The sequence below is a fragment of the Carcharodon carcharias genome, chromosome 9, assembly GCF_017639515.1.
Source record: "Carcharodon carcharias isolate sCarCar2 chromosome 9, sCarCar2.pri, whole genome shotgun sequence".
Lineage (NCBI taxonomy): Eukaryota > Metazoa > Chordata > Chondrichthyes > Lamniformes > Lamnidae > Carcharodon > Carcharodon carcharias.
Window position 1 is genome coordinate 118,882,884 of NC_054475.1, and position 14,353 is coordinate 118,897,236.

Consider the following 14,353-nt stretch of genomic DNA (forward strand, 5'->3'; position numbering starts at 1 on the left):
TGGCACCTTGATGGTCACATGTGCGCAGTTGATTGGGGTAGCCCAGAAATTGCTGCGATGCCTCTGGCTTGCTCTGCCTGGCTGGCCTCATCCATACGGTAAAAAATAAAGGTCAGTACCCACCTGAACAGAACTTCTGTCACCAGCTTGACACAACTGTAGACAGCTGATTGGGAGACTCCACACAGATCCCCCATTGACCCCTGGAAAGAGCCTGAGGCATAGAAGTTGAGGGCCACTGTGAGAGCCAGTGGCATGGGGTGTCCACCCTATGGGAGCTGATCTCAAGCCCAATCATCTGACAAATGGAGGTCACTGTCTCCCTTGAGAGGCAGAGTATCCTTTGACATTGCATCTCAGACATATTGAGTAGCTGCATCACTGCCTTTGAACCCTGGCAGCATGATAGAGTCATCTTCTGCAGTCCCTTCTGCCTTCGACTTCCTGCTGACCCTGCACCCCTTATGCCTGCGCCTCTCCTGCCACAGGTCACTCCCCTGGGAGCTGCATAGGGACACCTGGCCTCCTCTCCCTTCTGCCCCTCTCTTCATCCGTAGAGGAGGTGTCACCAGCAGAGACCACAATCCCCATTACCATGGTGACCAAAGGCTGTCTGATACCTGGAAGTATCCACACGGTTTAAATCCTCCTGGTCCCGAAATGAACCCTGGAAATGCTAATAATGAAGCCACAAACAGAGATGAAGTCGCAAAGTACCAATAAGTCACCAGCAACAAACTATCTCCAAAACTCCTCACTACTGACACTGGCAATGCTTCTGACCCCTTTTATGCCACCCGTAGATGAGGTTTTTGAAAATGTTGTCTGCTCGTCTGCCTATTTAGCCTGTGCGGCGAGCACGAAATCAAACAGGCAACGAAAAATCGCCGTCAGTTGGATTGCTAATGGCCTCAAGTGGCCTCTTAATTAATGGTGGGCACGGCTCCAGGGTCTGCCGACTGAAATATTGCACGAGTGCGCGATGACGTCAGGACGCTCACCCAATGTCATCTTGTGCTATTTTATGCCCGATCAAGTCGGGCACCTGCCCACCCGCGGTACGTAAAATTCTTCCCTGTGTAAACTTGTCACCCACTTGCGGTGGAACAGTAGTGCTTTGTACTGCCTTCATGTTCTGTGGACTCTTAGCTTAGTTTCTGGCTTCTGATATGCATGACCTATCTTCCCTAGACAGACTGTAGTTTTATTCTGGTAATTTTTTGGAAAACTGGAACTCTGGGGATTTTCTGGGACTCTAAAAGACTCTTCATGGTTAACCAGTGAGAGACTATGTATCACATTGGTAGGTTCAGTGGAATAAAGATGTGAGCTGCTCCGCCACAAGAACCACAGCTGACTCCTCAAAAAGAAACAATAGAGACTTCAGATGGTGCATGTGTCAATAGGAATGGTGGACTAACCTTCAGAACCTCATCCGCCAATAGGTCATTCAGTGCTGCAATGGCCTCTCCCTCTTTACTTTCTTCAGGAAAGAGCCAACTCGAGTCCAAAAGGTCTTCATGGGAATGGCCACTGTCTGCTGCAGTGCTTTCTGTATCTGCCACCTCTGGCCTAGATTTGTGAAGGACTGAGAGATCCACAACCTTAATATCTACCCAGGGTCTGGTGGATGGTGTCTCTGCAACGGAAAGGAACTCAATGCTGATTGAATAAACCACTTCAGCTGCAGGCTCTACATAAAACTTCGAAGATAGTTCCTTGAAAGGCATAGGGTCGTTCAAATACTGGTCATCTGTTTTTTCCAGAATTCCCAGTAGCACACCAACATCTCCACTCAATAAAGTTGTGCATTGATTGTAAACAACATAGAGCGAATCAATAATTTTTCACCCCTTGTAATGGAGAGGGGCAATTATCCTGCCTTTTATTGAAAGGTTTTTATGCCACCTGGACCTTGCAATTTAATATCTGATGAATGAAGAGTTATTAGCTGAATGCAATCTAGGGAAGATAGGAGACACATGCCAGAAGCCAGGGACCATGCCAAGAATCTACAGAACATGGAGGAAGTACAAAGCATGGTAGCAGCGGTGGTGACACCAGTCTAGCTAGAGATTGGTTTTTCCTTCACTTTCCTGCTGTGGCTCCATCAAGATTGGCCGGGTGGTTAACAGTGAGGTTGAGTATCTTGGGCTACAGGAAGATATAGACAGGATGGTCAAATGGGCAGATAAGTAGCAGATGGAATTTAATCCTGAAAAGTGTGAGGTTATACTCTTTGGAAGGAGTAATTTGACTAAGGAAATATTCAATGAACAGCATGGCACTAGGAAGTTCTGAGGAACAAAGGGACCTTGGCGTGTGTGTCCATATATCTCTGAATGTGGAGGGGCATGTTAGTGGGGTGGTGAAAAAGGCATAACGGACACTTGCCTTTATCAATCGAGGCATAGATTACAAAAGTAGGGAGATCATGTTGAAGTTGTATAGAACCTTGGTGAGGCCACAGCTGGAGTACTGTGTGCAGTTCTGGTCGCCACATTATAGGAAGGATCTGATTGCACTGGAGGGGGTGCAGAGGAGATTCACCAGGACGTTGCTTGGGATGAAATATTTGAGTTATGAAGAGAGGTTGGATAGACTTGGGTTGTTTTCGTTGGAGCAGAGAAGACAGAGGGGCGACCTGATTGAGGTGTACATGATTATGAGGGGCATGGACAGGGTGCATAGGGAGCAGCTGTTCCTCTTAGTTGAAGGGTCAGTCCCAAGGGGACATAAGTTCAAAGTGAGGGGCAGGAGGTTTAGGGGGGATATGAGGAAAAACTTTTTTACTCAGAAGGTGGTGGCGGTCTGGAATACATTGCCTGGGAGGGTGATGGAGGCGGGTTGCCTCACATCCTTTAAAAAGTACCTGGATGAGCACTTGGCACGTCATAACATTCAAGGCTATGGGCCAAGTGCTGGGAAATGGGATTAGGTAGGTAGGTCAGGTGTTTCTCACGTGTCGGTGCAGACTCAATGGGCCGGAAGGGCCTCTTCTGCACTATGATTCTATGATTCTGTGATGGCATCGATGTCTGGCTAGATTGGTGACACCAGTGCTGCTCCCATGCTTTGTACTGCCTCCATGTTCTATGGGCTCATGCTGTGGTTCCTGACTTCTGGCATGTGTGACCCATCTTCCTTAGCCTGGCTGTAGTCTTACACTGGTACTTGTTTTAAACTAGTTTATTAACACGATATATTAGCGGGTTACAGAATAGGTATGTCTCTGCTGAGTACAGAGTGTTCCATCCCCTATTGAGAGAGAGTCGTGCACATGACTGCTGATATCACTGATACATCATTGTCTACATCACTCATTAGCATATCTATTCGATTAACCCGTTACACTATAAGTAGCACTTCCATTTTGCAAATCCCAGCGCCTTAGCCTGTATGGCAGAGAAACTCCTTTGTTCCAATCAAATCTCCTTCCAGCTTTCCAAATTGTCATAATGTCTGTCATTTAACTCTACATATCAAAACAATCATATAAAATTAGGAACAGTATGACTTTAAAATTAGGACTTAATCATGCACATGCCCTGGTTATCCAATTATCCCCTACCTTCTAAGCCCACTTCACTTATTGTTCCTAAGATAGAACAAGAATTAAACGGTGCTTCTCATCAGCACTGCCATGTACTTTCAATAACTGCTGGCTGTGGTCTTATATCTTCTATGAATCACTTTTACATTGGGACAAGGAAGAACCAGAATTACAATATCATTATAAAATGATTAACAGAAAGATACAAGTCCCAAATTAATTTCCTGCATTTCTGACTTTAACCTCGTGAGGCATTGCTACTGAAATATTAAATAAATCTTGTGTGCATGCTGCAGCTATCCAGCATTATTCAAATACTAATGGGCGTTAGTCCAATAGATTTCACTCGAGATTAAGGAGTGAAATCAGGAGCACATCTTCACACAAAGGGCAGTCAGATGAAAGAGTTTTGATGAAAGGTCACGGACCTCAAACATTAACACTGTTTCTCTCTCCACAGATGCTGCCTGACCTGCTGAGTATTTCCAATATTTTCTGATTTTATTTTTGGTGCATACTGGTGTTTATGCTCCACATGAGCCTCCTCCCATCTCTCTTCATCAAAGTCCATCAGTGCTGAAATGGATTTGGCAATGATGCTGAACTCCACAATAATTTACATAAACATAGCTTCTCTAAAGTTGGGAGAGCCAGATAGAAAATGGAAGGATTCTATTATTTAATTGGCAAACCCCAAAATGGCTGATCAGAGTTACAATTGTTGTCACTTTTGTTTTATACCGGCTACCCACTTCAGGATGGAAGCAATGGGTGGAAATTCTATTGAGCAGATGCCACGACCTTCAAGGACATTAGGTCATTTATCTTACAATGATGCTGCCAAGAACATTCTTGCCTTCTGCAATATAATAGAGGCCTAGTGGTGTTACAATCTTGCTAATTTTGCGATAAAGTGGTAAAATGCTTCCTGTTAATGAACTAAAACACCAATTTAACCAATTATTAGAGAGCATAACATATTTTCATTATTTACTTTGCTGGTATCTAACGTTTCTGACCTGTTATAGCTATGTTATAAGTTATAATCCAACCAGGTTTTGTTACTGAATTTATCTCAAGTTAATTTGTTTTATTTCTTTTCTTGTGATTTATGAACAAATTTGCAAAATAAAATGAGCATTCAGCTTAATGATGTGATACATTTACTATAATGCAAAATAAATGGTGTTTATCAACATTACACCAGGGACTTATGCAGATCCTATTAGTCCTGCCTTAAAAAACCACATTGCTCTGAATGTCCAGTTTCTGCATCAGCTTTGGTTGTGTTGGCATCACAGACTAAGATCCACATTTTCTTTTATGAATGTAGAAATGAGCAGGTAATCTGTTTTTGTGATGTTGATTGAAGGATAAATATAGGCCAGGACACCACAAATAACTCCCCTGCTCTTCTTCAAAATAGTGCCATGGGATCGTTTGCATCCACAAGAGCAGGTAGATGGGACCTCGGTTTAACATTTCACCTGACATTGCAGCGCTCCCTCAGTACTGCACTGGAGTGTGAACCTTGATTCTATGGGCTCAAGCCCCTGGAGTGGAACTTGAACCCAGGATCTTGTGGTTCAGAAGCAAGAGTGCTATTGACTGAGACAAGTTCACAAGTATTTGTAGAAAAAACATGTGTATTTCAACTGCCACATGCCCAGCCTGGTTCCTGCATGAAAATATTAATGACACAAAAGTTTCAAGGAATAAAGGAGTGCTGTCCAGAGTTCAAGCAACTGAAGAGGAATTAGTCTTACCCTTTCAACCTGGGCCTGAAATGTGAATGGAAAGCCTTTTAGTCATGTGACTACATTTTGAACAAAATTAAAGCATTGATTCTTGCATTTTGCCACTGCTAATTCATTCCACCTTTTAACTTAAGACACAAATATGAAACATTGGGGATAAGCTGAAATAGGTATTAATTACGTTCACTGTTATTTAAATATAAAATTAAACCATAAAAGGATTTTCTAATAAACTAACTATATCTTTAACCTAAGATTATTTTGATCCACAATTTTACAATTCACAGGGCAGGATTTTCTGCTCACCATGCGGGCGCATGCCTGACACGCCCGAGCATGAAATAGCATGCGATGATGTCAGGCGAGCATCCCGACATCACTGTGCACTCACGCATTATTTCGATAGGTGAGCGTGTACGAGAGTCAGCAGCGAGCCCGCCAACAATTAAGTGGCCTATTCAGGCCATTAATCAATTAATTAAATGCTACTTTTCATTGCCCATCCAACCTTACGGTTGTTGGGTGGGCAAATCAGCCAGGCAGCCTTTGGATTTTTTAGGAAACCTCATCCACGGGCTGGATGAGGTTTCCATAATTAAATTTTAAAAAATTAAAATTTTTGAGCATAATTTTTCAAATATGCATTTTAAGGTGAGACAGTCCGGTGTGTGTACATTTTTTCCAGATTTTTAAAAACTTTATTCATTGGTTTAAAATTCTTTAGGCAGCTCTGAGGCAGCTCCTTGCCTTCAGGGAGCTGTCAGTGTGCGCTCCCCCACGCATGCGCAGACTTTTGCGCTCGCACTTCTCCTGCCCCCACCCCTACAGTGCTGAGCTTCTCAGCGCGCCTTTCATGCTGGCTGGCCGTTAATTAGCCAACTGGTGTGAAGTCATAGTTGGCAGCCAATCGTGGGCAGCGGGTCGCTTCCCAGCTGCTCCCAGACCCGCCCAACAACCCGAAAATCCTGCCCACAAAGATGTATCTGTTCTACTTTGAGAGGCTCCTTGTTCATAGGATCTTTCATAGAGCTGCTCTGACTGATGTGACACATCAACCTCAGTGGAGTTAGGTCCTGCCCTAGCAACTCCTGCAGATTGACCTTCAAATGGTTCAAAGCAGGGTTCTGAATAACTATATTTCAGAGTTAAGAAAAGAAGGATTGCTGTTTTCTAACCACTATGATGAGCACTTAACTAAAGAGCCACCTGTTCTACTGACTGTGCCCAGGCAAATTGAATTATATGATGCCATACTGTCAGGTCAATGTGTGTTCAGATGAATCCTGACTGCACAGTTTCACAAGACATTTTAAATAGCCTGTGGTACTGGGCCAATAACTTTCTTCTGTGTGCTCAGGTGTGTGATAAGGGTAATGGAGGGTCAGTGACTGTTCACCGTGGCTGATCTATCACAATCTGTTTAACTAGCCTATCTGGCTTGTGTAATACAAAGATTGCCCAATGCAAATTCTACTAAATGTGTACTGTCCTCTCTCAGCTTAAACTCCATTTGAGAAATTGAACTTTGAATCACTCACCTTCGGAAGTTGTGTACTTCCCTTTCCATGCATTTCCTCATGATTATTATCTTCCCTCCTACAAACCAAAGCTGATGTCTCGGAATGAAACCCTGAAACATGAATAGGAAGAACAGTGGAGTTGTAACAATTGGCTGTGGGCTGGTTTTCCAGGAAGACTTTTACAAAAGGCAGGGAAACAAAAACTAATTTTCCTCATGAGCAGGAAATAACTAAGAGCAAAAGAATCACACATTAAATCTTCATGTTTTCAAGACCAATTAGGGATGGGCAACAAATGCTGGTCTAGTCAGCGAAGTCCACATGCCTTGAGCAAGTAAATAAACAAATGTTTTTGCTATATATTATTTAGACTCATATTATAGAAGTTATCAAAGTGCTATGATTACTTTTTATTTTTATATTGAAAAAGATGAGTATCACATCAGAATGTAAAGAATCAAATTAGACTCTTTCACTTCGTATTTTGGAAAGATTTCTAATTCAGTTATTTAAGACAAGTCAGATTATTCTAGAGGGATGTTTTACTTTTTACTTTGTGCTTTTTTGAAATCATCCACAAGTTTTAGAGTCTAAATTAGATCATACTTTGGAAGCTTTTCTGTCCAAATATTTTGATATCCCTTTGAAGTTAGTATTTTTGTGCCACCTTCCATTTTATACAATCTTTCACCAGACTATTTCTATCTGAGTAGAAGTGATCTGCTCTGTACAATTGTGTTCAGTCACCTAATTCCAGTATTCACATTCAGAGGGGTTAAAAGTCATGGTTATTTGCATCAGTTCAGTGCTCGGTTGAAATTGTAAATTTGAATCAGTTAAAATGCTGTCTCATTGAAAGGCTTCATTTGGGGCTACCACAAGGTAAAAAGCATCGGTAGCAAGTTTGATTTTTGTCGCATGTAAAATGGGCAAACTCGGTTTATACATCCCCAAAAGTTAAAACTACTCCCATTAAATCAGGAGATTGTATAGTAGTGGTTCAATGCTCAGTGAACCTGATAATGGGTTTACTGGATGTTAATGTCCCATATGAAATGAGTTTGTGCTGGTGCAATCCATTTCTTGGTGGATGTGAGCCTACTGCACAGTAAAAGCTGTCCTCAATTCAGCACTTATTTGGAAATCTCAATCTGAGGGGTCACAGGATGACTGGTCAGGAAGGCAGATACTGGAACAGTGGACATGATCTTCTGAGGTTACATCTGAAGCCATTCTTGGGGGCAGAAATCTAGGGACTTTGTTCTGCTTCAACTTGCTTTATTTGACCTGAAAGTGCTTGATGCCAACACTGGATGCCTAGAACTGGAGTCCTGATAAGTTCAAAACGTATATTTGCATTCACTAACATAAAAATTAGGGTTCTCACACATTTTAAATGGCCTGATGTACCGAGTCCAATGGCTTCTGTGTTCAGATGTGTAATGGAGGTAATGAAATGTCAGCAGTTCACAATAGCTGATGCCTCACCATTTGCCTTGATGAACACAGAGAAGTGGGTTGACAATCATGAACATGAAACTAGAGCTTAGGGCTTTTGCGACTCCTCAAGCTCTGTAGACCAGTAACTCCAGACTATGGGTCACGGCCCCACGTGGGGTCATAAAAACAGCAAATGAGGTTGCATCACTTTTGGCAATTGATCATGTTAACATGCAGAACAAAAGCAAACTTTCTTTTGTTGAAACGATCACTTCCTGCAATGAAATTGGCCGATATTTGAAATTGACAAATAATTAGAGGACAACAGCCAGTAGTTTCCAGCATTTTGTTTCATCGTCAGAGGTGGGTTTAAACCTGATGAAAGGTAATTGGCCTGATACGTTAACTCTGTTTTCTCTTCACCAATGCTACCCATGTCCTGAGTATTTCCAGCATTTTCTGCTTTAAACCTGCCTGGCTCTAGACAATTACTGCTTGGAGTGATCCCTAACAGAGCGGCCTAGAAGAGGGCTCCAGCCACAGGTAGAGTAAAGAAACCTTATTGGGACAGATTCGGCACAGTGGGTCCAAGGGAGATCCGGTGCAACAAGGAATCAACTGAGCTACTCATCCACAAACTTCTTTTCCAATGCCTGTTGCAGAAGATTGTCTTCAAGATAGAGCGGCGCTTCCAGAGCTCACCAGTGATGTCCCTGCAGGGGGACAGCGAGGCTTACCTGCTGGGGCTTGTTAAGGACTCCAACCTGTGTGCCCTCCATGCCAAACAAGTCACCATCATGCCCAAAAGGCATCCAGCTAGCTAGCCACATCCGCGGGGAGAGAGCATAAACCCAAATTCAGCACCAGGAGCAACAACGGCTCTTGTAAGAGCTACTAAACCAACAATGGAAAGAGCTGCAATCTCCTATAACCTGTGATCTCTGTTGCCTGGTTCCAGTAGAACCACAGAACTTTAATTAAGGGGTACAAGTGTCTGATATCTGATCTACAATTCATAAAATGGCATCTCCTGTACCCAGGGTTCACAACCTTTCTTAGATTAATAGATGGTGCTGCTAATTTATAAAGAATTGTTGAAAAAACATCCCTCACCCCTCCCCCACACTTAACCCTTCCCCATACAGTCCCCATAGCAATCCACTCCAGCATGGCACTTCATGCCTCCCATCCACACCCCATGGCCTATCCTCCATACCAACCTATGTCCCTCTATGCACCCTCTTGACCCTTCATAGTCCCAATGGCAACTTAGTGCCAAGTCATGCCAACCCACCAGCTTTTTCCCTTGCATCCTCTATGCCAACTTACCGAGTATACACCAGAGGCAGACGTCAAGACTTGTGTTGAGATTTAATGAAGTTCTTAAGTATCTATTGGTGAATTCACTATTTAAAAAAAAAACTCTCATTGATAAAAAAGGCCATTCACTACATTTAACGTCCTTTAACTGCTTATAAAAGCAAGTATTTGTATTCATAGTCCCACTTCAAAGACTTATAAGCACTTGGAGTTGTCAATCAAACTGTAAACTGACAGGCACTCCACTGTGATAATGATAGGTTGTGAAATCAGTCATGCAGTGCTAATCCTATAATTATAACCCACAGGCTTATGTCAATCAACAGAGTTCAATAGCAAGCACTGATTTTTTAAACACTGCAGTTTTTGTTAATCTCTTGACAGCTTGATAGCTCCCTTTGTGAGCTCCCTTTGATGGTTCCAATGACATTGACAGTTCCGACAAGTTTATGCACTTTTTACACACATTCATGTCTAATTTTAACAATTCCAAAGTGCACTTGATCTCTCCCAAAGAGCACCTTACTTCTCTCAAAGGACACCCGACCCCACCCAAAGGTGTCCCAGGACCATATACAAAAGGACACCTTTCCTCTCCAAAGAGTACTCTCCCTCTCCAAAGAGCTATGGTAAGTTTACACCATCCCCTTCTAGATCTAAAGTGCATAAGTTATGTCTTAGACATGCCACTATCGAAAATCAGATCTGACTAAAGGCAGCTGCAAGTCAACATGTGCAGCTTCCTCTGTGAACCACAGGTATGCAAACCACAACCCACCCTCATTTCCCCTACCTCTGTGAAAATGGTGGGGGCCGAATTCGGGGGCAGGAACTCTGGATTCAGGCCTCCGATGCCATTACGGCTATAACAGATATCCTATCCCTCTGTGCAAAAATTCAGGCCAGATTTTGCCAGTTGGCATCAAGGCTTACCAAGACTCTGTAGACATTTACCCTGAAGATATCACCAGTATTCACTATTTAAACTGTTGATTTTGTCAGTTGTGTGAAAAGTATCACCAAATACTTGGGTTATTGTGGTGTCATTGTACAACATTTCAAACTCACATTTACAATCCCTTCACAATCTAAGGCACTATTATCATTTTGATTTGATCAACCATATACAAATGTATACTTCAATATCAGGTTAATGTTTCTCTTCTTACCTTCTCAGAATCGATGCACTCATTATTTCATCAGTGTAATATTTCATAGCTCATTAACGATACAGTAAAATCATTCTAAATGTGACTTTTCACAGAGCTCTCTGAAAGAATAAGTATCGCTATTAAATATCAAATAACTTCAAGGATTATAATTAACTTTTTCCAACAACTTCTGTTGATGCATTAAATATTTCTGTTTAAATAGTGAATGCTGGTGATATCTTCAGGGTAAGTGGCTACAAAGTCTTAGTAAGCCCAACAGTGTGAAGGGGCTGGGGTAACAAAGCAGTAGATGCCAACGCTAGCCTAGGGTCTTTCAGCAATCAGGTACGGGTAGGATTAAATTAATTTGCAGTTCAAGGGCCTGGGTTGAAGACAGGGAGCACATAAAATCCAGTTGGAGGCCTGCCCCCACCACAATTTTACCAGCAGCAGGACTGGCATCGGGTGGCCCACCCACTAGAGGGTCAATTGAGGCCTTTAAGTGGGCAGTTACTTTCCACTTAAGGGCCTCATCCCAAAGCTGGTTGGATTTAACCGATGGCAGGAGAGGCTTATGCCAAGCACCCAGCTGGCAGGTTTTCCTGCAAAGACCAGAGGTGGCCAGGGGTTCCCATTTTTGGGTGGCCCAACCCTCCACCAAGATCTTACCCCTACCCCACCCCCACCACCCCCCCCCCCCCCCCCCCCCCCCCCCCCCCCCCCGCCTCCCCCCCCCCCACCCCCCCCACCACCCTCAGGTTTCCATTTCACCATGGTCTCCCAAGCCCTAGTCCCCTAAACCCCCTCTCTCACTGGAGCCTGTCAGCTTTGCAGCTGGTGAGACCAAAACACTCACCCTGATCCTGATTCATTGCCATATGCCTCTGTCCTGATGTTCTAGAAAACTGACAGCCACCTCTGAGGTGGGACTTCCTGAGCCAGAAGGGCAGAAATCCCACCTGTGGCCTATTAACAACCAACTGGCCATTAAATGGCTGTGGGTCAGCTCAAGTTTTTATTTATTAATCTTTCACGGGATATGGGCATCGCTGGCCAGGCCAGCATATGTTGCCCACCCCTAAGTGCCCTTGAGAAGGTAGTGGTGAGCCACCTTCTTGAATCATAGCAGTCCCTGTGGTGTTAGCACCCACAGTGCTGTTAAGGAGCGAGTTCCAGGATTTTGACCCAGTGACAGTGAGGGAATGGAATATATTTCCAAATCAGGATGATGTGTGGCTTAGAGGGGAACTTGCAGATGATGTTCCCTTCCCATCTATCTGCTGCCCTTGTCCTTCAAGGTGATAGAGGTCATAGGTTTGAAATGTGCTGTTGAAGGATCCTTAGTGAGTTGCTGCAGGACATCTTGTAGATGGTACCCATTTACTTTGCTTTGCTGCCTTGGAAATAAACCTGTTTTAAGGTACAGGCTCACTTCAGGCTCATTCTTCCTCAACATAGAATTATTGGAACTAACATGGTAGCAAAGGATGGACATTGAGCTTTGGTGATTAGTTGTTGAATAAGAAGTTTTTGTCTCTATCCACTGAAAAAAAAAAGAAGCATACTGCAGCTGACAATTTCAGTCACAGAATGTCGAAAGGGCATTGCAAAATCTCAGGCTTTGACTATCCACCGCTTTTTTCGGTGGCTGGACCATATCAGCAATGGAAAATGAAGGGTAAAATGTGGACAAGGGTTACTTCATTGCTCCGAAAGAAACAAGGTATGGCTTTGGCTTTGTCATTACCAGAAAAAGTAAGATGCAGAGTAAAGCATTTTCAGAATTCAATATGGATGACCTGGATACTGAAGAGGGATTGATCCTTCTATTACAGTTTGTGGATAAGTATTTTAAAAAAAAGGGCAATTTGTTAGAAGCATCTGAAGTTTGGTCAACCTTCAATAGTTCAATAGTTTTAAGAAAACAGATCATCAGTCCATGAAGGAATATATTATGGACTTTGGTAAGTGGTATAAGAGACTGAAAAAGTTTGACCTTAAATTCTGGAGTCTGAATTTGCATTTAAGTTACTCACTTGTAAATACATTTCTCTTGTCAACAGACTTTTGGCATTAGTGGGGTTTCAATTCCATGGCAAAGACTCGCTGTTAGACCAAATGGCTGCTGCTCTGAAGAAAATTTTGGGAAGACAGTCATTTCCAGCTACTTTCCTATCAAATACCGACAACTCTGCGGTAAAGCAAAAGATAGAGAATTCCATCTGGCAGAATTCTGAGGTCAACAAAACATAAAATGCAGATTTCAGCACAAAGACAGGGTTGCTGATAAGCAGTCCAATGGTGGCCATACTTTTAGCCAATTTGAGAGTCGGGACAAAAAGTGGGTCTGGGATGGTGACCATAGACGCTTGAACCCAAGGAATGAATGGGGAATGGTTAATCGGTGTTACTGGTGTAATTGTAAATATCATTATGCCATGAATTGCCCACAGAGAAAGAATTGTGTTTGTGAAACTGTTTCACAACAGGGGTGATATTTAACACAAATGTCACATTGAGCTGTGACTTGCTCAGTAAATGATAATGGTGACTGCCATGAAGGAATTGTGTTGGTCACTGGGAGTTTGAATCTGGTGATGAGTATTTTGATGGCTGATCCATTCAACTGCTCAGTTTTAGATAGTGGTTGCACTTCCACGATGCATAGGGTGGATTGTCTTAACTACTACCTGGGGTGTCTCGGCGAGGCAGGTCAGCAGAAGGATAAGGAGAATGGAAGCTTTACCTGCTTCAGGTTCAGGGATGATAACACTTTAATGTCTTCCAAAAGAGTAGTCTTCCCTTGCAGGATAGCTGGGATCTGATCAGTACTGATGTGGTCTCTAGCAAGATATCTCTATTATTAAGCAGATCTTCGATGAAAAAGCACAGATGAAGCTAGACATGGAAATAACAGCGGGGTTGTGCTTGGGAAAATGGTGCATCTACATTTTACTCATTAGGTCATTACTACCTGCCATTAAGGAAGCCAGATATTTCTCGTCAAAGAGTTCAAGCCGCCTTGTTAACTTCTGGCAATAAAAATTTGGTGGGCATAAAGAAGATTATTTTGAAGTTGCGTAGACAATTTGCACTTTCAGTGCCACAAAACTGAAATCTTTACTGCGAGATGCTGGAGTGGTTGATAAAGAATATGACGACCTTACTGAGCAAGTCACAGCTCAATGTGACATTTGTGTTAAGTATCAAAAGATACCACCACACCCCTGTTGTGAGTCTGCCACTGGCTGGGGAATTTAATGATGCAGTGGCAATGGACTTAAAGGTATGGGACGAGGATCAGGTGGTTTCATTGCTACACTTTATAGATATGGAAACCAGATTTAGCCAAACTATGGTAATACATGGTAAGGACAAACAGACCATTCTCAGTCAGGCCATGGAGAAATGGGGCTGGGGTGGGGTACTGGATTAGGAACACCAATGAGATTACTGACGAATAATGGTGGGGAATTTTGGAATGAGGAATTTCAGGACATGTGTGGAAATTTGAATATCATAGTTATATATGCTGTGTCTTTGGTTTGTGCGAGAGGAATCATGCGGTGATAGATGACACGTTACAGAAAATACTGGCCGATCAACCAGATT